At 36.9% G+C, this 25,136-nt stretch overlaps 1 protein-coding gene across 4 annotated transcripts in view; it reads right to left on the bottom strand.

The window, feature by feature from the left end:
- Positions 1-23,706, bottom strand: part of hdlbpa (high density lipoprotein binding protein a) — an 87,184-nt gene extending 63,478 nt beyond the window's left edge. For 2 of the 4 annotated variants that reach the window (XM_061977475.2, XM_061977472.2), the window contains exons 1-2: positions 23,605-23,706; positions 5,791-5,862 (exon numbers count right to left, since the gene is read on the bottom strand). The gene's annotated coding sequence lies outside the window, so the exon portion shown is untranslated. Of the gene's footprint in view, positions 1-5,790; positions 5,863-22,786; positions 22,806-23,484; positions 23,503-23,604 lie in introns of those variants that run through there. The other 2 variants (XM_061977473.2, XM_061977474.2) reach the window with 2 other exon arrangements.
- Between the last annotated feature and the right edge of the window lie 1,430 nt (positions 23,707-25,136).

Consider the following 25,136-nt stretch of genomic DNA (forward strand, 5'->3'; position numbering starts at 1 on the left):
TGAAGAACCCTGTGATGCAATCGTTGCACTAAATAATGCTTTATTGTTGTATTTAGTCATTTATCATATACAGCAGTGTTTTTCAACCAGTCTGGTGTGCCGTGGGAGATTATCTAGTTTCACCTACCGTATTTTTGGAGTATAAATCGCTCCGGAGTATAAGTTGCACCGGCCAAAAATGCACAATAAAGAAGGAAAAAAACATATATAAGTCGCATTTTTGGGGGAAATGTATTTGATAAAAGCCAACAGCAAGAATAGACATTTGAAAGGCAATTTAAAATAAATAAAGAATAGTGAACAACAGGCTGAATAAGTGTACGTTATATGAGGCATAAATAACCAACTGGTATGTTAACGTAACATATTATGGTAAGAGTCATTCAAATAACTATAACATATAGAACATGCTATACATTTACCAAACAATCTGTCACTCCTAATCGCTAAATCCCATGAAATCTTATACGTCTAGACCAGGGGTCGGCAACCTAAAATGTTGAAAGAGCCATATTGGACCAAAAAGACAAAAACTAATCTGTCTGGAGTCGCAAAAAATTAAAAGCCATATTACATACAGATGGTGTGTCATGAGATACAAATTGAATTAAGAGGACTTAAAGGAAACTAAATGAGCTCAAATATAGCTACAAATGAGGCATAACGATGCAATATGTACCGTATTTTCCGCACTATAAGGCGCACCTAAAAACCACAATTTTTCTCAAAAGCTGACAGTGCGCCTTATAACCCGGTGCGCTTTATTACGATTCATTTTCATAAAGTTTCGATCTCGCAACTTCGGTAAACAGCCGCCATCTTTTTTCCCGGTAGAACAGGAAGCGCTTCTTCTTCTACGCAAGCAACCGCCAAGGAAAGCACCCGCCACCATAGAACAGGAAGCGCTTCTTCTTCTACTGTAAGCAACCACCCGCCCCCGGAAGAAGAAGAAAAAACGCGCGGATATCACCGTACGTTTCATTTCCTGTTTACATCTGTAAAGACCACAAAATGGCTCCTACTAAGCGACAAGGATCCGGTTCATAAAAAGACGCAATCTCTCCATCCGCACACGGATTACTACCGTATTTCACAGCAACTGATATTCCTGTGAACCGCACTGTGGATACAACGGGAGCACGTACGGTGAATATTCGCACCACAGGGAATGAGAAGTCATCCTTCACTGTGGTTCTAGCTTGCCATGCTAACTTCCACCCATGGTGATATTCAAAAGGAAGACCTTGCCAAAAGAGACCTTTCCAGCCGGCGTCATCATAAAAGCTAACTCGAAGGGATGGATGGATGAAGAAAAGATGAGCGAGTGGTTAAGGGAAGTTTACGCGAAGAGGCCGGGTGGCTTTTTTCACACAGCTCCGAAGGCGAACACACCTTCACTAAGACGGGCAGACAGCGCCGGACGACATACGCCAACATTTGCCAGTGGATCGTAAATGCCTGGGCAGATATTTCGGTCACAACTGTGGTCCGAGCTTTCCGGAAGGCAGGATTCACAGAACTGCTGCACAACAACAGCGACACTGAATCCGATGACTTCGACGAGACGGAGCCGGCCATTTTTGGATCCCACGCTTGCGCAACTTTTCAATTCGGACACCGAAGACGAAGAATTCGAAGGATTTACGAATGAAGAATAACTTCAGAAGGTGAGCGCTATGTTTATTTTGTGTGTTGTGACATTAACGTTCGAGCAACATTATGTTGCTATTTATTGCTCTACACCATTTTGAATTTTACTATGTTTGTGATTGCACATTTGCGTACATTTTGGGACAGAGTTGTTAGAACGCTGGTTTTCAATATATTATTAAAGTTTGACTGAACTATCTGACTGTTTTTTTGACATTCCCTTTAGCGCAGCGTAGGCGCGGCTTATAATCCGGGGCGGCTTATTGGTGGACAAAGTTATGAAATATGTAATTCATTGAAGGTGCGGCTAATAATCCGGTGCGCCTTATAGTGCGGAAAATACGGTACATATAGCTAGCCTAAATAGCAGGTTAGCATCGATTAGCTTGCAGTGACCAAATATGTCTGATTAGCACTCTACACAAGCCAATAGTAGGAAATAGGGTTGTACAGTATACCCATACTAGTATAGTACCGCGATACTAATGAATCATATTTGGTACTATACCGCCTCTAAAAAAGGTGCTGGTCCCCCCCGCCCCCGTGACGGCGCGTCGTTGTCACGCCGTGACATTGCTGGTTTTACGAGCAGAGGAGCATGTTGGGCAGCGCACGCACACAGAGTACTTACAAGCAGACACAGCATGTAGAAAGAAAAGGGAGAATGGACGCATTTTGGTGTAAAAAGTAAATATAAAAGTGAAGTTATAACACTGAAACGACCTCAGGAAGAGGCGTTTTAAGACATGGCTAGCGGCTAACGTCCATCCGCAGTATTTTAACTACTTCTAAATCACTAATCCTGGCCTCCATGGCGACAAATAAAGTACGTTTCTTACATTTAGCATTATCACTGGAGGACGAGGAATATCTAAACATGCTTCACTACACACAAGATGTTAAACAGACAACCGTAATATGTCAAGTATGCGGCAAAAGCGTTGCTACAAAAAGTAGCAGCACTGTTAATTTGTAGCATCATTTGAAAAGTCACCCGCTAGAGAATGAAGAGTGCTTGAAACTCTGCATGTCAACATCTCCAACCGGTGCCACACCCACAAAATGCCCACATCAACACCGTATGAAACAAATAGTAAACAACAAAAGGAGATAACGTCCGCAGGAACCTACCACATAGTGAAGGACAAACACTATTTGATTTCCTATTATGCAGCTCATTTTTATTTGACACTTATTGAAATATCTTGTGTGACATCATGCACAAAAGTGCACTTTATTTGTTTTAAACTATTGTAGTGGCGTTCTGTACAAAAAGTGCACTTTAATTTAGTGTTGTTTTGATATGTCATCTTAGTGACATGCACAAAAGTGCACTTTATTTGTTTTTAACTATTGTAGTGGCGTTCTGTACAAAAAGTGCACTTTAATTTAGTGTTTTGATGTCATCTTAGTGACATCATGCACAAAAGTGCACTTTGTTTTTAACTATTGTAGTGGCGTTCTGTACAAAAAGTGCACTTTTGTGTTGTTTTGATTTGTCATCTTAGTGACATCATGCACAAAAGTGCACTTTATTTGTTTTAAACTATTGTAGTGGCGTTCTGTACAAAAAGTGCACTTTAATTTAGTGTTGTTTTGATATGTCATTTGGTGACATGCACAAAAGTTCACTTTATTTGTTTTAAACTATTGTAGTGGCGGTCTGTACAAAAATTGCACTTTAATTTAGTGTTTTGATATGTCATCTTAGTGACATCGTGCACAAAAGTGCACTTTATTTGTTTTAAACTATTGTAGTGGCGTTCTGTACAAAAAGTGCACTTTAATTTAGTGTTGTTTTGATGTCATCTTAGTGACATCATGCACAAAACTGCACTGTATTGGTTTTAAACTATTGTAGTGGCCTTCTGTACAAAAAGTGCACTTTAATTTAGTGTTGTTTTGATATGTCATTTGGTGACATGCACAAAAGTTCACTTTATTTGTTTTAAACTATTGTAGTGGCGTTCTGTACAAAAATTGCACTTTAATTTAGTGTTTTGATATGTCATCTTAGTGACATCATGCACAAAAGTTCACTTTATTTGTTTTAAACTATTGTAGTGGCGTTCTGTACAAAAAGTGCACTTTAATTTAGTGTTGTTTTGATATGTCATTTGGTGACATGCACAAAAGTTCACTTTATTTGTTTTAAACTATTGTAGTGGCGTTCTGTACAAAAAGTGCACTTTAATTTAGTGTTGTTTTGATGTCATCTTAGTGACATCATGCACAAAAGTGCACTTTGTTTTAAACTATTGTAGTGGCGTTCTGTACAAAAAGTGCACTTTTGTGTTGTTTTCATTTGTCATCTTGGTGACATCATGCACAAAAGTGCACTTTATTTGTTTTAAACTATTGTAGTGGCGTTCTGTACAAAAAGTGCACTTTAATTTAGTGTTGTTTTGATGTCATCTTAGTGACATCATGCACAAAAGTGCACTTTATTTGTTTTAAACTATCGTAGTGGCGTTCTGTACAAAAAGTGCACTTTAATTTAGTGTTTTGATAGGCCATCTTAGTGACATCATGCACAAAAGTGCATTTTTTTTCGTTTTAAAATATTGTAGTGGCGTTCTGTACAAAAAGTGCACTTTAATTTAGTGTTTTAATGTCATCTTAGTGACATCATACACAAAAGTGCACTGTATTTGTTTTAAACTATTGTAGTGGCGTTCTGTACAAAAAGTGCACTTTAATTTAGTGTTTTGATGTCATCTTAGTGACATCATGCACAAAACTGCACTGTATTTGTTTCAAACTATTGTAGTGGCGTTCTGTACAAAAAGTGCACTTTAATTTAGTGTTGTTTTGATGTCATCTTAGTGACATCATGCACAAAAGTGCACTTTTTTTAAACTATTGTAGTGGCGTTCTGTACAAAAAGTGCACTTTAATTTAGTGTTGTTTTGATTTGTCATCTTAGTGACATCATGCACAAAAGTGCACTTTATTTGTTTTAAACTATCGTAGTGGCGTTCTGTACAAAAAGTGCACTTTAATTTAGTGTTTTGATAGGCCATCTTAGTGACATCATGCACAAAAGTGCATTTTTTTTCGTTTTAAAATATTGTAGTGGCGTTCTGTACAAAAAGTGCACTTTAATTTAGTGTTTTAATGTCATCTTAGTGACATCATGCACAAAAGTGCACTTTCTTTGTTTTAAACTATCGTAGTGGCGTTCTGTACAAAAAGTGCACTTTAATTTAGTGTTGTTTTGATGTCATCTTAGTGACATCATGCACAAAAGTGCACTTTATTTGTTTTAAACTATCGTAGTGGCGTTCTGTACAAAAAGTGCACTTTAATTTAGTGTTTTGATAGGCCATCTTAGTGACATCATGCACAAAAGTGCATTTTTTTCGTTTTAAAATATTGTAGTGGCGTTCTGTACAAAAAGTGCACTTTAATTTAGTGTTTTAATGTCATCTTAGTGACATCATACACAAAAGTGCACTGTATTTGTTTTAAACTATTGTAGTGGCGTTCTGTACAAAAAGTGCACTTTAATTTAGTGTTTTGATGTCATCTTAGTGACATCATGCACAAAACTGCACTGTATTTGTTTCAAACTATTGTAGTGGCGTTCTGTACAAAAAGTGCACTTTAATTTAGTGTTGTTTTGATGTCATCTTAGTGACATCATGCACAAAAGTGCACTTTTTTTTTTAAACTATTGTAGTGGCGTTCTGTACAAAAAGTGCACTTTAGTGTTGTTTTGATTTGTCATCTTAGTGACATCATGCACAAAAGTGCACTTTTTTTGTTTTAAACTATTGTAGTGGCGTTCTGTACAAAAAGTACACTTTAATTTAGTGTTGTTTTGATGTCATCTTAGTGACATCATGCACAAAACTGCACTGTATTTGTTTGAATTCTTCCAGAGAATAAGAAGACACAGCAGGAGGAGACAGTCTTCCCATCCTAGCAACTTTGTCATTATATTAAGCGTGACTTGTGGCGACAAATCCTGCGAGGAGACAGACGTATTCTAACTACATTTTTGCAAATGTGCCACGGCCAATTATGCAAAATTTGACAATGACGTTATTGTGAGCCCCGCCCGACCCGCCACTGCCACAAATAAGATTGTCCTGTGGGAAACACTGGTCATGCAGGTGTAAAAAGATGTCAACTCACCAGCTGAATGGTCAGTTACCAGATAATCCGTCCTGTAAAGTTGCAAGTTCCCGTCAGCCTGCCAGCTTTTGCCTTCAGAGAAAAAAAACAAAATCAAAAGCGTGTTTTAAAACAATAACAAGTTCAAAACAAAGTGAAAATACACTTGAGTGTTTCATGTACTTGTGGCGGCACACGACCACACACCTAAAAGTCTTAAGTGCTGTAATGTGTCCAGAAAAAAAAAAATTGTGAATGATGCCATAGAAATCTGCAAAATATGTACTGTTCCAAGAATAAAGTTGTAATATGTATTACTACTAGAGATGTCCGATAATGGCTTTTTGCCGATATCCGATATTCCGATATTGACCAAACCCTTAATTACCGATATCAACCGATATATACAGTTGTGGAATTAACACATTATTATGCCTAATTTGGACAACCAAGTATGGTGAAGATAAGGTCCTTTTTAAAAAAATAAAATAAGATAAATAAATTTAAAAACAATTCTTGAATAAAAAAGAAAGTAAAACAATATAAAAACAGTTACATAGAAACTAGTAATTAATGAAAATGCGTAAAATTAATTCAATTAATCAACGCTCCCTCTAAGGTGCTCGCCTGTGCAATTGCGCACTGTTTAAGCGTCCTCTGCGCATAGCAAATCTATGCCACGCACAAAATCAAATAAAAAAAATAAGCGCATAACAATTTTCGACACACGGACACGACAGAGAAAACCGTTTTCGTCATCATTGTTCAAATATTGTAATGTCTGTCGAGACGCTTATCTCCGTTCGGTGCCACACGTCCACACCATCAAAATGCTGAGGCAAAAATATCCAGATCAACACCGTCTGAAAAAATTAGTGATCTATTTAGTTGTGATTTTCTTCTCTGCATGAAAGTTTAAAAGTAGCATATATTAATGCAGTATGAAGAAGAATGTTTTAATGTAGACATGCAAGCCTTGAAAGAAAATGTTGAAAACCAAGACTACATTTCCTGCAAATGGGTGCATTTCTCCCCTATATTTAACTTTAGATTTATTCTCATATCAAACTCTTTTGGCTGTCTTTTTGACACTTACATCCGGCGACCCCCTCCACACCCTGGATTATAAATAATTCAATGTGATTATCTTGTGTGATGACTGTATTATGATGATAGTATATATCTGTATCATGAATCAATTTAAGTGGACCCCCACTTAAACAAGTTGAAAAACTTATTTGGGTGTTACCGTTTAGTGGTCAATTGTACGGAATATGTACTTCACTGTGCAACCTACTAATAAAAGTCTCAATCAATCAATCAAAACACATAGAATCATCATACTGCTGTGATTATATGCATCAAGTGTTCATTCAAGGCTAAGGCAAAATATCCAGATATATATCGTGTATCGCAATATGGCCTTAAAATATCGCAATATTAAAAAAAGGCCATATCGCCCAGCCCTAGTTTCAATGATGCCATTTCTGTTTGTCATGTATAATTGTGTCTATTTTGTGTTTATCCTTGAATAAACAGGTCAGTTTCTTGTTACCAACCATTGTGTATTATTCAAACTCCCCTAATTCAGCTGGCTAGTTGTTATCAAGAGTACTAAAACCCTTTTCAACATCATTCTGACAACTAAGTAGGCTAAATAACTTTAAACTTTAATACATGCTCGGATAGGCCAGTATCGGTCAGTATCGGTTATCGGATCGGAAGTGCAAAAACAATATCGGTATCGGATCGGAAGTGCAAAAACCTGGATCGGGATATCCCTAATTCCTATATATTGATATATAATGTAGGAACCACAATATTAATAACAGAAAGAAACAACCCTTTTGTGTGAATGAGTGTAAATTAATTGTAAGTGTATCTTGTGTTTTTTATGTTGATTTAATACAACAAAAAAACTTAAAAAATTAAAAAAACAAACGATACCGATAATTTAAAAAAAAAACCTTCCAATAATTTCCAATATTACATTTTAAAGCATTTATCGGCCGAGAATATCGGCAGGCCGATATAATCGGACATCTCTAATTACTACATTCGAGCATGTTTGAGAAAAGGGATTACGAGATGAATACAATCTAGCACAGTGTTTTTCAACCTTTTTTTTTAGGCAAGGCACATGTTTTGCGTTGGAAAAAATGCGGAGGCACACCACCAGCAGAAATCATAAAAAAAAAAACTCAGTTGACTGTTAAAAGTTGTTGTCGCAATTGTTGGATATGACTTTAAAGCATAACCAAGCATGCATCACTATAGCTCTTGTCTCAAAGTAGGTGTACTGTCACCACCTGTCACATCACACCCTGACTTATTTGGACTTTTTTGCAGTTTTCCTGTGTGTAGTGTTTTACTTCTTGTCTTACACTCCTATTTTGGTGGCTTTTTCTCTTTATTTTTGGTATTTTCCTGTAGCAGTTTCATGTCTTCCTTTGAGCGATATTTCCCGCATCTACTTTGTTTTAGCAATCAAGAATATTTCAGTGTTTTGTATCCTTCTTTGTGGGGACATTGTTGATTGCCATGTCATGTTCGGACGTACATTGTCGTTGCTCACAGTAAGTCTTTGCTGTCGTCCAGCATTCTGTTTTTGTTTACTTTGTAGCCAGTTCAGTTTTAGTTTCGTTCTGCATAGCCTTCCCTAAACTTCAAATCTTTTTCTTGGGGGCACTCACCTTTTGTTTATTTTTGGTTAAGCATTAGACACCTTTTTACCTGCACACTGCCTTCCGCTGTTTCCGAATCTACAAAGCAATTAGCTACCTGCTGCCACCTACTGATATGGAAGGGTATTACACGGATACTCTGCCGAGCTCTAGACAGCACCGACACTCAACAACAACTCATCATTTGCAGACTAAAATTACTGCTTTGAAAAAAATATTTTTAACCCAAATAGGTGAAATTTGATAATCTCCCAAGGCACACCAGACTGTATCTCACGGCACACTAGTGGTTGAAAAACACTGATCTAGCAGACGTGTAAAAGGTAGCGCAAACAAACAGTTAGCTAACTGTTATTACCAGGTAAGCAAATATTACATCATCATATCGGTGGCACAATGGTGCAACATGGATGTACATTGCCAATTTTTAACAAAAAGTGTCGTTTTCTATACATTTTTCAGGTTTCAGCAACGAGTGTTAAAAAAAAAAAAAAACACTTAGCTAACCGTAATAACCAGGTAAGCAAGTATTACGTCATTATATCAGCGGCACAATGGTGCAACATGGATGTACATTGCCAATTTTTAACAAAACGTTTGCAAAACGTGTCATCCTCTATAAACTTTTGCAGGTTTTATCAACGAGTGTAAAAAAAACAAACAGTTCACTATTACTACCGGGTAAGCAAATATTACATCATCATATCGACGGCACAATGGTGCAACATGGATGCACATCGGCAATTTGACAAAAACGTGTCGTTTTCTATAAATTTTTGAAGGTTTTATCAACGAGTGTAAAAAAACAAACACTTAGTTAACTGTTATTACCAGGTAAGCAAATATTACATCATATCGGCAGCACAATGGTGCAACATGGATGTACATTGCCAATTTTTAACAAAACGTTTGCAAAACGTGTCGTCTACTATTAACTTTTGCAGGTTTTATCGACGAGTGTAAAAAAACAAACACTTTGCTAACTGTTATTACCAGGTAAGCAAGTATTACATCATCATATCGGCGGCACAATGGTGCAACATGGATGTACATTGCCAATTTTTAACAAAACGTTTGCAAAACGTGTCGTCTAGTATTAACTTTTGCAGGTTTTATCTACGAGTGTAAAAAAACAAACAATTTGCGAACTGTTGTTACCAGGTAAGCAAACATTACACCAGGTAAGCAAATATTACATCATCATATCGGCGGCAAAATGGTGCAACATGGATGTACATTGCCAACTTTCAACAAAAGATGTCATCTTCTATGGACTTTTGCAGGTTTTATCGACGAGTGTAAAAAAACAAACACTTTGCTAACTGTTATTACCAGGTAAGCAAGTATTACATCATCATATCGGCGGCACAATGGTGCAACATGGATGTACATTGCCAATGTACAACAAAACGTTTGCAAAACGTGTCGTCAACTATTAACTTTTGCATGTTTAATCAACGAGCGTAAAAAAATAAACAGTGAGCTAACTGTTGTTACCAGGTAAGCAAATATTGCATCACCATATCGGCGACACAATGGTGCAACATGGATGTACATTGCCAATTTTCTACAAAACGTGTCGTCTTCTATAACGTTTTGCATGTTTAAATCAACGAGTGTAAAAAAACAAACAGTTACCGGTAACTGTTATTACCAGGTAAGCAAGTATTACATCATCATATTGGCGGCACAATGGTGCAACATGGATGTACATTGGCAATTTTTAACAAAATGTGTCATTCTCTATAAACCTTTGCAGGTTTTATCAACGAGTGTAAAAAAAAAAACACTTTGCTAACTGTTATTAGCAGGTAAGCAAGTATTACATCATCATATCGGCGACACAATGGTGCAACATGAATGTACATTGCCAATTTTTAACAAAACGTTTGCAAAATGTGTCATCCTCTATAAACTTTTGCTAGTTTTTATCAACGAGTGTAAAAAAACAAACAGTTAACTGTTGTTACCAGGTAAGCAAGTATTACATCATCATATTGACGGCACAATGGTGCAACATGGATGTACATTGCCAATTTTCAACAAAATATGTCATCTTCTATGGACTTTTACAGGTTTTATCAACGAGTGTAAAAAAACAAACACTTTGCTAACTGTTATTACCAGGTAAGCAAGTATTACATCATCATATCGGCGGCACAATGGCGCAACATGGATGTACATTGCCAATTTTCAATAAAACGTTTGCAAAACGTGTCGTCAACTATTAACTTTTGCATGTTTTATCAACGAGCGTAAAAAAACCAAACACTTAGTTAACTGTTATTAGCAGGTAAGCAAGTATTACATCATCATATCGGCGGCACAATGGCGCAACATGGATGTACATTGCCAATTTTCTACAAAATGTGTCATTCTCTATAAACCTTTGCAGGTTTTATCAACGAGTGTAAAAAAACAAACACTTAGTTAACTGTTATTACTAGATAAGCCCAGATAAGCAAATATTACATCATCATATCAGCGGCACAATGGTGCAACATGGATGTACATTGCCAATTTTTAACAAAACGTTTGTAAAACGTGTCGTCTACTATTAACTTTTGCAGGTTTTATCGACGAGTGTAAAAAAAACCAAACACTTTGCTAATTGTTATTACCAGGTAAGCAAACATTACATCATCATATCGGCGGCAAAATGGTGCAACATGGATGTACTTTGCCAATTTTCAACAAAACGTGTCATTCTCTATAAACTTTTGCAGGTTTTATCAACGAGTGTAAAAAAAACAAACACTTTGCTAACTGTTATCACCAGGTAAGAAAGTATTACATCATCATATCAGTGGCACAATGGTGCAACATGGATGTACATTGCCAATTTTTAACAAAACGTTTGCAAAACGTGTCGTCTACTATTAACTTTTGCAGGTTTTATCGACGAGTGTAAAAAAACAAACAATTTGCGAACTGTTGTTACCAGGTAAGCAAACATTACATCATCATATTGGTGGCACAATGGTGCAACATGGATGCACATTGCCAATTTTTGACGAAACGTGTCATTGTCTACAGACTTTTGCAGGTGTTATCGACGAGTGTAAAAAAACAAACTTTACTAACTGTTATTAGCAGGTAAACAAATATTACATCATCGTATCGGCGGCACAATGGTGCAACATGGATGCACATTGCTAATTTTTAACAAAACGTTTGCAAAACGTGTCGTCTTCTATAAACTTTTGCGAGTTTTTATCAACGAGTGTAAAAAAAAAAACTTTACTAACTGTTATTACCAGGTAAGCAAGTATTACATCATCATATTGGTGGCACAATGGTGCAACATGGATGTACATTGCCAATTTTCAACAAAAAAGGTGTCGTCTTCTATAAACATTTTCATATTTTATCAACGAGCGTAAAAAAACAAACACTTAGCTAACTGTTATTACCAGGTAAGCAAGTATTACATCATCATATCGACGGCACAATGGTGCCACATGGATGTACATTGCCAATTTTCGACAAAAAGGTGTCGTCTTCTATGAACTTTTGCAGGCTTTATTTCCGAGTGTTCGAAAAACAAACACTTAACTGTTATTACCAGGTAAGCAAATATTACATCATCATATCAGTGGCACAATGGTGCAACATGGATGTACATTGCCAATTTTTAACAAAACGTTTGCAAAACGTGTCATCTACTATTAACTTTTGTAGGTGTTTTCGACGAGTGTAAAAAAAACAAACACTTTGCTAACTGTTATTACCAGGTAAGCAAACATTACATCATCATATTGGTGGCACAATGGTGCAACATGGATGCACATTGCCAATTTTTGACGAAACGTGTCATTGTCTACAGACTTTTGCAGGTGTTATCGACGAGTGTAAAAAAACAAACTTTACTAACTGTTATTAGCAGGTAAACAAATATTACATCATCATATCGGCGACACAATGGTGCAACATGGATGCACATTGCTAATTTTTAACAAAACGTTTGCAAAACGTGTCGTCTTCTATAAACTTTTGCGAGTTTTTATCAACGAGTGTAAAAAAACAAACTTTACTAACTGTTATTACCAGGTAAGCAAGTATTACATCATCATATCAGTGGCACAATGGTGCAACATGGATGTACATTGCCAATTTTTAACAAAACGTTTGCAAAACGTGTCATCTACTATTAACTTTTGTAGGTGTTTTCGACGAGTGTAAAAAAAACAAACACTTTGCTAACTGTTATTACCAGGTAAGCAAACATTACATCATCATATTGGTGGCACAATGGTGCAACATGGATGCACATTGCCAATTTTTGACGAAACGTGTCATTGTCTATAGACTTTTGCAGGTTTTATCGACGAGTGTAAAAAAACAAACTTTACTAACTGTTATTAGCAGGTAAACAAATATTACATCATCAAATCGGCGGCACAATGGTGCAACATGGATGCACATTGCTAATTTTTAACAAAACGTTTGCAAAACGTGTCGTCTTCTATAAACTTTTGCGAGTTTTTATCAACGAGTGTAAAAAAACAAACTTTACTAACTGTTATTACCAGGTAAGCAAGTATTACATCATCATATTGGTGGCACAATGGTGCAACATGGATGTACATTGCCAATTTTCAACAAAAAAGGTGTCGTCTTCTATAAACATTTTCATATTTTATCAACGAGCGTAAAAAAACAAACACTTAGTTAACTGTTATTACCAGGTAAGCAAGTATTACATCATCATATCGACGGCACAATGGTGCCACATGGATGTACATTGCCAATTTTCGACAAAAAGGTGTCGTCTTCTATGAACTTTTGCAGGCTTTATTTCCGAGTGTTCAAAAAACAAACACTTAACTGTTATTACCAGGTAAGCAAATATTACATCATCATATCAGTGGCACAATGGTGCAACATGGATGTACATTGCCAATTTTTAACAAAACGTTTGCAAAACGTGTCATCTACTATTAACTTTTGTAGGTGTTTTCGACGAGTGTAAAAAAACAAACACTTTGCTAACTGTTATTACCAGGAAAGCAAACATTACATCATCATATTGGTGGCACAATGGTGCAACATGGATGTACATTGCCAATTTTTAACAAAACGTTTGCAAAACGTGTCATCTACTATTAACTTTTGTAGGTGTTTTCGACGAGTGTAAAAAAAACAAACACTTTGCTAACTGTTATTACCAGGTAAGCAAACATTACATCATCATATTGGTGGCACAATGGTGCAACATGGATGCACATTGCCAATTTTTGACGAAACGTGTCATTGTCTATAGACTTTTGCAGGTGTTATCGACGAGTGTAAAAAAACAAACTTAACTGTTATTAGCAGGTAAACAAATATTACATCATCATATCGGCGGCACAATGGTGCAACATGGATGCACATTGCTAATTTTTAACAAAACGTTTGCAAAACGTGTCGTCTTCTATAAACTTTTGCGAGTTTTTATCAACGAGTGTAAAAAAACAAACTTTACTAACTGTTATTACCAGGTAAGCAAGTATTACATCATCATATTGGTGGCACAATGGTGCAACATGGATGTACATTGCCAATTTTCAACAAAAAAGGTGTCGTCTTCTATAAACATTTTCATATTTTATCAACGAGCGTAAAAAAACAAACACTTAGTTAACTGTTATTACCAGGTAAGCAAGTATTACATCATCATATCGACGGCACAATGGTGCCACATGGATGTACATTGCCAATTTTCGACAAAAAGGTGTCGTCTTCTATGAACTTTTGCAGGCTTTATTTCCGAGTGTTCGAAAAACAAACACTTAACTGTTATTACCAGGTAAGCAAATATTACATCATCATATCAGTGGCACAATGGTGCAACATGGATGTACATTGCCAATTTTTAACAAAACGTTTGCAAAACGTGTCATCTACTATTAACTTTTGTAGGTGTTTTCGACGAGTGTAAAAAAACAAACACTTTGCTAACTGTTATTACCAGGAAAGCAAACATTACATCATCATATTGGTGGCACAATGGTGCAACATGGATGCACATTGCCAATTTTTGACGAAACGTGTCATTGTCTATAGACTTTTGCAGGTTTTATCGACGAGTGTAAAAAAACAAACTTTACTAACTGTTATTACCAGGTAAGCAAGTATTACATCATCATATCGGTGGCACAATGGTGCAACATGGATGCACATTGCTAATTTTTAACAAAACGTTTGCAAAACGTGTCGTCTTCTATAAACTTTTGCGAGTTTTTATCAACGAGTGTAAAAAAACAAACTTTACTAACTGTTATTACCAGGTAAGCAAGTATTACATCATCATATTGGTGGCACAATGGTGCAACATGGATGTACATTGCCAATTTTCAACAAAAAAGGTGTCGTCTTCTATAAACATTTTCATATTTTATCAACGAGCGTAAAAAAACAAACACTTAGTTAACTGTTATTACCAGGTAAGCAAGTATTACATCATCATATCGACGGCACAATGGTGCCACATGGATGTACATTGCCAATTTTCGACAAAAAGGTGTCGTCTTCTATGAACTTTTGCAGGCTTTATTTCCGAGTGTTCGAAAAACAAACACTTAACTGTTATTACCAGGTAAGCAAATATTACATCATCATATCAGTGGCACAATGGTGCAACATGGATGTACATTGCCAATTTTTAACAAAACGTTTGCAAAACGTGTCATCTACTATTAACTTATGTAGGTGTTTTCGACGAGTGTAAAAAAAACAAACACTTTGCTAACTGTTATTACCAGGTAAGCAAACATTACATCATCATATTGGTGGCACAATGGTGCAACATGGATGCACATTGCCAATTTTTGACGAAACGTGTCATTGTCTATAGACTTTTGCAGGTTTTATCGACGAGTGTAAAAAAACAAACTTTACTAACTGTTATTACCAGGTAAGCAAGTATTACATCATCATATCGGTGGCACAATGGTGCAACATGGATGCACATTGCTAATTTTTAACAAAACGTTTGCAAAACGTGTCGTCTTCTATAAACTTTTGCGAGTTTTTATCAACGAGTGTAAAAAAACAAACTTTACTAACTGTTATTACCAGGTAAGCAAGTATTACATCATCATATTGGTGGCACAATGGTGCAACATGGATGTACATTGCCAATTTTCAACAAAAAAGGTGTCGTCTTCTATAAACATTTTCATATTTTATCAACGAGCGTAAAAAAACAAACACTTAGTTAACTGTTATTACCAGGTAAGCAAGTATTACATCATCATATCAGTGGCACAATGGTGCAACATGGATGTACATTGCCAATTTTTAACAAAACGTTTGCAAAACGTGTCATCTACTATTAACTTTTGTAGGTGTTTTCGACGAGTGTAAAAAAAACAAACACTTTGCTAACTGTTATTACCAGGTAAGCAAACATTACATCATCATATTGGTGGCACAATGGTGCAACATGGATGCACATTGCCAATTTTTGACGAAACGTGTCATTGTCTACAGACTTTTGCAGGTGTTATCGACGAGTGTAAAAAAACAAACTTTACTAACTGTTATTAGCAGGTAAACAAATATTACATCATCATATCGGCGGCACAATGGTGCAACATGGATGCACATTGCTAATTTTTAACAAAACGTTTGCAAAACGTGTCGTCTTCTATAAACTTTTGCGAGTTTTTATCAACGAGTGTAAAAAAACAAACTTTACTAACTGTTATTACCAGGTAAGCAAGTATTACATCATCATATTGGTGGCACAATGGTGCAACATGGATGTACATTGCCAATTTTTAACAAAACGTTTGCAAAACGTGTCATCTACTATTAACTTTTGTAGGTGTTTTCGACGAGTGTAAAAAAACAAACACTTTGCTAACTGTTATTACCAGGTAAGCAAACATTACATCATCATATTGGTGGCACAATGGTGCAACATGGATGCACATTGCCAATTTTTGACGAAACGTGTCATTGTCTACAGACTTTTGCAGGTTTTATCGACGAGTGTAAAAAAACAAACTTTACTAACTGTTATTACCAGGTAAGCAAGTATTACATCATCATATCGGTGGCACAATGGTGCAACATGGATGCACATTGCTAATTTTTAACAAAACGTTTGCAAAACGTGTCGTCTTCTATAAACTTTTGCGAGTTTTTATCAACGAGTGTAAAAAAACAAACTTTACTAACTGTTATTACCAGGTAAGCAAGTATTACATCATCATATTGGTGGCACAATGGTGCAACATGGATGTACATTGCCAATTTTCAACAAAAAAGGTGTCGTCTTCTATAAACATTTTCATATTTTATCAACGAGCGTAAAAAAACAAACACTTAGTTAACTGTTATTACCAGGTAAGCAAGTATTACATCATCATATCGACGGCACAATGGTGCCACATGGATGTACATTGCCAATTTTCGACAAAAAGGTGTCGTCTTCTATGAACTTTTGCAGGCTTTATTTCCGAGTGTTCGAAAAACAAACACTTAACTGTTATTACCAGGTAAGCAAATATTACATCATCATATCAGTGGCACAATGGTGCAACATGGATGTACATTGCCAATTTTTAACAAAACGTTTGCAAAACGTGTCATCTACTATTAACTTTTGTAGGTGTTTTCGACGAGTGTAAAAAAAACAAACACTTTGCTAACTGTTATTACCAGGTAAGCAAACATTACATCATCATATTGGTGGCACAATGGTGCAACATGGATGCACATTGCCAATTTTTGACGAAACGTGTCATTGTCTATAGACTTTTGCAGGTTTTATCGACGAGTGTAAAAAAACAAACTTTACTAACTGTTATTACCAGGTAAGCAAGTATTACATCATCATATCGGTGGCACAATGGTGCAACATGGATGCACATTGCTAATTTTTAACAAAACGTTTGCAAAACGTGTCGTCTTCTATAAACTTTTGCAAGTTTTTATCAACGAGTGTAAAAAAACAAACACTTTGCTAACTGTTATTACCAGGTAAGCAAACATTACATCATCATATTGGTGGCACAATGGTGCAACATGGATGCACATTGCCAATTTTTGACGAAACGTGTCATTGTCTATAGACTTTTGCAGGTTTTATCGACGAGTGTAAAAAAACAAACTTTACTAACTGTTATTACCAGGTAAGCAAGTATTACATCATCATATCGGTGGCACAATGGTGCAACATGGATGCACATTGCTAATTTTTAACAAAACGTTTGCAAAACGTGTCGTCTTCTATAAACTTTTGCGAGTTTTTATCAACGAGTGTAAAAAAACAAACTTTACTAACTGTTATTACCAGGTAAGCAAGTATTACATCATCATATCGGTGGCACAATGGTGCAACATGGATGTACATTGCCAATTTTCAACAAAAAAGGTGTCGTCTTCTATAAACATTTTCATATTTTATCAACGAGCGTAAAAAAACAAACAGTTAACTGTTATTACCAGGTAAGCAAGTATTACATCATCATATCGACGGCACAATGGTGCCACATGGATGTACATTGCCAATTTTCGACAAAAAGGTGTCGTCTTCTATGAACTTTTGCAGGCTTTATTTCCGAGTGTTCGAAAAACAAACACTTAACTGTTATTACCAGGTAAGCAAATATTACATCATCATATCAGTGGCACAATGGTGCAACATGGATGTACATTGCCAATTTTTAACAAAACGTTTGCAAAACGTGTCATCTACTATTAACTTTTGTAGGTGTTTTCGACGAGTGTAAAAAAACAAACACTTTGCTAACTGTTATTACCAGGTAAGCAAACATTACATCATCATATTGGTGGCACAATGGTGCAACATGGATGTACTTTGCCAATTTTCAACAAAACGTGTCATTCTCTATAAACTTTTGCAGGTTTTATCAACGAGTGTAAAAAAAACAAACACTTTGCTAACTGTTATCACCAGGTAAGAAAGTATTACATCATCATATCAGTGGCACAATGGTGCAACATGGATGTACATTGCCAATTTTTAACAAAACGTTTGCAAAACGTGTCGTCTACTATTAACTTTTGCAGGTTTTATCGACGAGTGTAAAAAAACAAACAATTTGCGAACTGTTGTTACCAGGTAAGCAAATATTACATCATCATATTGACGGCACAATGGTGCAACATGGATGCACATTGCCAATTTTTGACGAAACGTGTCATTGTCTATAGACTTTTGCAGGTGTTATCGACGAGTGTAAAAAAAACAAACTTTACTAACTGTTATTAGCAGGTAAACAAATATTACATCATCATATCGGCGGCACAATGGTGCAACATGGATGCACATTGCTAATTTTTAACAAAACGTTTGCAAAACGTGTCGTCTTCTATAAACTTTTGCGAGTTTTTATCAACGAGTGTAAAAAAACAAACTTTACTAACTGTTATTACCAGGTAAGCAAGTATTACATCATCATATTGGTGGCACAATGGTGCAACATGGATGTACATTGCCAATTTTCAACAAAAAAGGTGTCGTCTTCTATAAACATTTTCATATTTTATCAACGAGCGTAAAAAAACAAACACTTAGTTAACTGTTATTACCAGGTAAGCAAGTATTACATCATCATATCGACGGCACAATGGTGCCACATGGATGTACATTGCCAATTTTCGACAAAAAGGTGTCGTCTTCTATGAACTTTTGCAGGCTTTATTTCCGAGTGTTCGAAAAACAAACACTTAACTGTTATTACCAGGTAAGCAAATATTACATCATCATATCAGTGGCACAATGGTGCAACATGGATGTACATTGCCAATTTTTAACAAAACGTTTGCAAAACGTGTCATCTACTATTAACTTTTGTAGGTGTTTTCGACGAGTGTAAAAAAACAAACACTTTGCTAACTGTTATTACCAGGTAAGCAAACATTACATCATCATATTGGTGGCACAATGGTGCAACATGGATGTACTTTGCCAATTTTTAACAAAACGTTTGCAAAACGTGTCGTCTACTATTAACTTTTGCAGGTTTTATCGACGAGTGTAAAAAAACAATTTGCGAACTGTTGTTACCAGGTAAGCAAATATTACATCATCATATTGACGGCACAATGGTGCAACATGGATGCACATTGCCAATTTTTGACGAAACGTGTCATTGTCTACAGACTTTTGCATGTTTTATCAACGAGCGTAAAAAAAACAAACACTTAGTTAACTGTTATTAGCAGGTAAGCAAGTATTACATCATCATATCGGCGGCACAATGGTGCAACATGGATATACATTGCCAATTTTCAACAAAACGTGTCATTCTCTATAAACCTTTGCAGGTTTTATCAACGAGCATAAAAAAACAAACACTTAGTTAACTGTTATTAGCAGGTAAGCAAGTATTACATCATCATATCGGCGGCACAATGGCGCAACATGGATGTACATTGCCAATTTTCTACAAAATGTGTCATTCTCTATAAACCTTTGCAGGTTTTATCAACGAGTGTAAAAAAACAAACACTTAGTTAACTGTTATTACTAGATAAGCCCAGATAAGCAAGTATTACATCATCATATCAGCGGCACAATGGTGCAACATGGATGTACATTGCCAATTTTTAACAAAACGTTTGTAAAACGTGTCGTCTACTATTAACTTTTGCAGGTTTTATCGACGAGTGTAAAAAAAAACAAACACTTTGCTAACTGTTATTACCAGGTAAGCAAACATTACATCATCATATCGGCGGCAAAATGGTGCAACATGGATGTACTTTGCCAATTTTCAACAAAACGTGTCATTCTCTATAAACTTTTGCAGGTTTTATCAACGAGTGTAAAAAAAAAAAAACACTTTGCTAACTGTTATCACCAGGTAAGAAAGTATTACATCATCATATCAGTGGCACAATGGTGCAACATGGATGTACATTGCCAATTTTTAACAAAACGTTTGCAAAACGTGTCGTCTACTATTAACTTTTGCAGGTTTTATCGACGAGTGTAAAAAAACAAACAATTTGCGAACTGTTGTTACCAGGTAAGCAAATATTACATCATCATATTGACGGCACAATGGTGCAACATGGATGCACATTGCCAATTTTTGACGAAACGTGTCATTGTCTACAGACTTTTGCAGGTGTTATCGACGAGTGTAAAAAAACAAACTTTACTAACTGTTATTAGCAGGTAAACAAATATTACATCATCGTATCGGCGGCACAATGGTGCAACATGGATGCACATTGCTAATTTTTAACAAAACGTTTGCAAAACGTGTCGTCTTCTATAAACTTTTGCGAGTTTTTATCAACGAGTGTAAAAAAACAAACTTTACTAACTGTTATTACCAGGTAAGCAAATATTACATCATCATATTGACGGCACAATGGTGCAACATGGATGCACATTGCCAATTTTTGACGAAACGTGTCATTGTCTACAGACTTTTGCAGGTGTTATCGACGAGTGTAAAAAAACAAACTTAACTGTTATTAGCAGGTAAACAAATATTACATCATCATATCGGCGGCACAATGGTGCAACATGGATGCACATTGCTAATTTTTAACAAAACGTTTGCAAAACGTGTCGTCTTCTATAAACTTTTGCGAGTTTTTATCAACGAGTGTAAAAAAACAAACTTTACTAACTGTTATTACCAGGTAAGCAAGTATTACATCATCATATTGGTGGCACAATGGTGCAACATGGATGTACATTGCCAATTTTCAACAAAAAAGGTGTCGTCTTCTATAAACATTTTCATATTTTATCAACGAGCGTAAAAAAACAAACACTTAGTTAACTGTTATTACCAGGTAAGCAAGTATTACATCATCATATCGACGGCACAATGGTGCCACATGGATGTACATTGCCAATTTTCGACAAAAAGGTGTCGTCTTCTATGAACTTTTGCAGGCTTTATTTCCGAGTGTTCGAAAAACAAACACTTAACTGTTATTACCAGGTAAGCAAATATTACATCATCATATCAGTGGCACAATGGTGCAACATGGATGTACATTGCCAATTTTTAACAAAACGTTTGCAAAACGTGTCATCTACTATTAACTTTTGTAGGTGTTTTCGACGAGTGTAAAAAAACAAACACTTTGCTAACTGTTATTACCAGGTAAGCAAACATTACATCATCATATTGGTGGCACAATGGTGCAACATGGATGCACATTGCCAATTTTTGACGAAACGTGTCATTGTCTATAGACTTTTGCAGGTTTTATCGACGAGTGTAAAAAAACAAACTTTACTAACTGTTATTACCAGGTAAGCAAGTATTACATCATCATATCGGCGGCACAATGGCGCAACATGGATGTACATTGCCAATTTTCTACAAAATGTGTCATTCTCTATAAACCTTTGCAGGTTTTATCAACGAGTGTAAAAAAACAAACACTTAGTTAACTGTTATTACTAGATAAGCCCAGATAAGCAAGTATAACATCATCATATCAGCGGCACAATGGTGCAACATGGATGTACATTGCCAATTTTTAACAAAACGTTTGTAAAACGTGTCGTCTATTAACTTTTGCAGGTTTTATCGACGAGTGTAAAAACAAACAAACACTTTGCTAACTGTTATTACCAGGTAAGCAAACATTACATCATCATATCGGCGGCAAAATGGTGCAACATGGATGTACTTTGCCAATTTTCAACAAAACGTGTCATTCTCTATAAACTTTTGCAGGTTTTATCAACGAGTGTAAAAAAAAAAAACACTTTGCTAACTGTTATCACCAGGTAAGAAAGTATTACATCATCATATCAGTGGCACAATGGTGCAACATGGATGCACATTGCTAATTTTTAACAAAACGTTTGCAAAACGTGTCGTCTTCTATAAACTTTTGCGAGTTTTTATCAACGAGTGTAAAAAAACAAACTTTACTAACTGTTATTACCAGGTAAGCAAATATTACATCATCATATCAGTGGCACAATGGTGCAACATGGATGTACATTGCCAATTTTTAACAAAACGTTTGCAAAACGTGTCATCTACTATTAACTTTTGTAGGTGTTTTCGACGAGTGTAAAAAAAAAAAACACTTTGCTAACTGTTATTACCAGGTAAGCAAACATTACATCATCATATTGGTGGCACAATGGTGCAACATGGATGCACATTGCCAATTTTTGACGAAACGTGTCATTGTCTATAGACTTTTGGAGGTTTTATCGACGAGTGTAAAAAAACAAACTTTACTAACTGTTATTACCAGGTAAGCAAGTATTACATCATCATATCGGTGGCACAATGGTGCAACATGGATGCACAGCAGTATAAAATAGTTAATATGCATGAGAATTAGCAGAGTAGCAGTCTTGCAAATTACAAATGAAATACCTCGGTGACAACTTGGATCGTGGAGGATCTGCTAGTCCACCTGGCATTGATCGCACAACTCACTACGAAGACGACTAGAAGAGATCTTAATCCCGGATTAAGGATTAAAGTAGCCGGCTAAAAAGTGACACCTCAGTTAGCTCGCCACCGTCGAAGCTGGACTCGTTAAGACTTTTAAGATACAAAAGCACAAAAGGCGGTTAACGGGAGGTGTGTTGTCAACAACGCGAAATAACGTCGCCATAAATGGCGAAAAAGGGGCTGATTATGTTCAATTATCGTGGAGAAGTAACGGCGGTTAGCGGAGTTGCTGCAAACTTATCCTGAGGAGTGACACGTAGCCGCGGTGCTAACGTAGCCGCTATGCTAACGTAGCTTGGTGCTAACGTTGCGACACAACTTTAATGCACAGCACATGACACAACGTCACCCACAACGTTCACACATGTCCCTTTTCTACTCCTTCACACATTGTTCGCTATTTTTGGAATTGTTGGGGGGTTTTTTTGCAGGGAGGACGCTTTGACGCGGGTGTTGTTGGAAAAAAAGTCTCAAGTTAGGTTAGCATTAGCTGGCTAGCCGCGTTAGCTTGGTTCGGCTAGCCGGCTATAAAGTCCACGTAGGCACACACACACACACACACACACACACACACACACACACACACACATTCACACACAACATGGGCCAGAACCCACGTCAGGGCGACACAAGTGTGAGGCCGACCAGGCGAGGTCCTATCCGGGGTGATGGCGGCGGTCCTGACGGGATGATTAATAAAGAAGCCCCCCCCCAAAAAAAGGAGGACGTGGACTTACTTGTGTTTTATGTTCTCGTCTGCCCAGAAGGTGCAGAAGCAGAGATGAGAATTCCACTGGCGAGAAGGTGGGAGTGGGAGTGACGCATATATACCAGCGACGCCCTCCAATCCTGGCCGGCGACGTCACGCCAGAGTCGGGTTACACGCCAGTCATCCTTCCAGCACACACCTCCGGGGCCTGGCGGGCAGGGCCGCCCCGGCCTGACTTGGGGCCCCCGGTCCCCCAGTCCCCCCCTCAATCAGAAAAAAACAATTGATCATAATAATACTATTAAGGATTTAAACACATTTGTAAAGGAGTGTTTGACTATCACTCACAATCTCTCTTTTCTATGCATTCAAAAGAGTAAATAAAGGCAAGTATAAGAACCCCCCCTCCCCCCTTTTTGGAGGGGGAGAGTCCACCCAGATCCTGTTCTGGAGACAGGGGTCCCCAAGACGTCCCAGATTAATTATTTTTTGAAAATCTGCCGTGTCCAGGTTGCTCAGGCAAATCATATTGTTGATGTAGATCATATCTGCTGTACAGATTCACTTTACAAAAGAAAAGTGGAATATTTGTGTTGTTGCCTAATTAATACATATATATATACAGGTAAAAGCCAGTAAATTAGAATATTTAGAAAAACTTGATTTATTTCAGTAATTGCATTCAAAAGGTGTAACTTGTACATTATATTTATTCATTGCACACAGACTGATGCATTCAAATGTTTATTTCATTTAATTTTGATGATTTGAAGTGGCAACAAATGAAAATCCAAAATTCCGTGTGTCACAAAATTAGAATATTGTGTAAGGCTAATACAAAAAAGGGATTTTTAGAAATGTTGGCCAACTGAAAAGTATGAAAATGAAAAATATGAGCATGTACAATACTCAATACTTGGTTGGAGCTCCTTTTGCCTCAATTACTGCGTTAATGCGGCGTGGCATGGAGTCGATGAGTTTCTGGCACTGCTCAGGTGTTATGAGAGCCCAGGTTGCTCTGATAGTGGCCTTCAACTCTTCTGCGTTTTTGGGTCTGGCATTCTGCATCTTCCTTTTCACAATACCCCACAGATTTTCTATGGGGCTTTGGTCAGGGGAGTTGGCGGGCCAATTTAGAACAGAAATACCATGGTCCGTAAACCAGGCACGGGTAGATTTTGCGCTGTGTGCAGGCGCCAAGTCCTGTTGGAACTTAAAATCTCCATCTCCATAGAGCAGGTCAGCAGCAGGAAGCATGAAGTGCTCTAAAACTTGCTGGTAGACGGCTGCGTTGACCCTGGATCTCAGGAAACAGAGTGGACCGACACCAGCAGATGACATGGCACCCCAAACCATCACTGATGGTTTGGGTTGGTTTGGTTTGCATTTCCTTTGGAAATCGAGGTCCCAGAGCCTGGAGGAAGACAGGAGAGGCACAGGATCCACGTTGCCTGAAGTCTAGTGTAAAGTTTCCACCATCAGTGATGGTTTGGGGGGCCATGTCATCTGCTGGTGTCGGTCCACTCTGTTTCCTGAGATCCAGGGTCAACGCAGCCGTCT

The sequence above is a fragment of the Nerophis lumbriciformis genome, linkage group LG18 (assembly GCF_033978685.3).
Source record: "Nerophis lumbriciformis linkage group LG18, RoL_Nlum_v2.1, whole genome shotgun sequence".
Taxonomy (NCBI): Eukaryota; Metazoa; Chordata; class Actinopteri; order Syngnathiformes; family Syngnathidae; genus Nerophis; species Nerophis lumbriciformis.